This window comes from Ursus maritimus, unplaced genomic scaffold (assembly GCF_017311325.1).
Source record: "Ursus maritimus isolate PB19 unplaced genomic scaffold, ASM1731132v1 scaffold_2, whole genome shotgun sequence".
NCBI lineage: Eukaryota > Metazoa > Chordata > Mammalia > Carnivora > Ursidae > Ursus > Ursus maritimus.
In genome coordinates, this window is record NW_024424452.1 from 41,722,690 (window position 1) to 41,724,079 (window position 1,390).

Sequence of the window (1,390 nt, forward strand, 5' to 3'; positions counted from 1 at the left end):
TGCTCCAGCCTGGGGGCTCGGGGCCTGGCCAGGGGCCCAGCTGCCTTGCATCTAGAGGTGGGGGAGAGAGAAGCCCCAGTCATTCCGCGCTGCAAACACACCCCGTTCCCACGCCTCTGCTCTGTTCTGTGGCTGCCCCCCCTCCCCTTCTCCTGTCCACCCCCTCCACGCTCCTCCTCTGCATAACTGAGGCCGTTACAAAGACAAGCAAAGCCCCTGGGATTCCCCGCCTGGGCCGGATTGATGGGAACCACTGGGAGCCTCGGCCAGGCCGGTGGTCTGGCTGTGTGGCCGGCAGGGGCAGGGGGCTCACTCCTGCCAGTGCCCTCACCTGCCCAACAGTCCTCCCTCCCACAGGGGGCTGAGGGCAGCCTTACATGGGACCCGGGGAAATCTCGAGGCTCCCTACCTTTCTCCACACAGTAAATGATGCCTGGGCCACCTGAGCGTTCTTAGGAGGGAAGATGTCAGGCAGGAGCCTACAGTGAGGGGTTTTGGGGCTCCCTCTGTGAGTGTGGGATGAGCGCCAGAGCTGTCCGATTTAGAACTCTGGAGGGATGTGTGTGGGCACGTGGGCCCTGGTGCTGGTGGGCCTGGGGGTGTTGGGGAAGGATGGGGCCAGGGCCTCGGATTCCCCAGACCCTCAGGGACAAAGTCTCAGATGGAGACAAGCTGGGGGGCCAGGCTGGGGGTCTGGGCTCCTGGTCCAGCCTGGGATCCCCCCTCCTCAGGGGCTGAGGTCGGTCAGGCCAAACACATCCCCTCCCAGCAGGGATCCCCTCCTACCTCTCCCCTCCCTGCAGACCACCCACTGGTCTCACCAACCCCACTTCCAGCCCTGCTCCTGACTGGCTGGGACCCCTGTGCACTCCAGGAGCCCGAGAATCTCCCCACCCCTCCAGCCCCCATCCCCGGTTATCAAGGTCAACCCTGGGACTGGGGGGGGGGCGTCGAGCCCACCTCACACTTCCCTGCACACCTCCTGAAGCTCCAGGTGAACCATTTCCTCTAGACTTTGGTTTGGGAGGCAGTGACTGGGGGAAGGGCTGATGGGAAGGCCTGTCTGGGGGGGGCGGTCCCTTGCCCTGCCTCAGGTCCTTCCTGCTGTGGGGTATGTACCCCCCCCTCAGTCTCATGCTCTGGGGACACAGGTCCAGGAGAGGGGGATGCTGAGGACAGCTGGGGGCCCAGGCAGAGGGCAGTGTGAAGACTGGATGGAGAGGATCCTGCCAGGGACCAGCCAAGGGAGGTCACCTGGGAGCCCACACAGTGGGCCCTGGACCTGGGAAGGTGGCCTGAGCAGGGCAGGGATAGAAGGGATAGTTTGGGGATGGCAGAAGGAGCCAAGTCTGTTTGGGAGGGGAATGGGGGGATGTGGAGGTTGTGGTGG

The 1,390-nt window shown here is 64.5% G+C and overlaps 1 protein-coding gene across 3 annotated transcripts in view; it reads left to right on the plus strand.

The window, feature by feature from the left end:
• The window catches only part of PEAR1 (platelet endothelial aggregation receptor 1), a 20,433-nt gene that overhangs the window by 5,754 nt on the left and 13,289 nt on the right, over positions 1-1,390 (plus strand). The gene's annotated exons all lie outside the window — the stretch shown is intronic.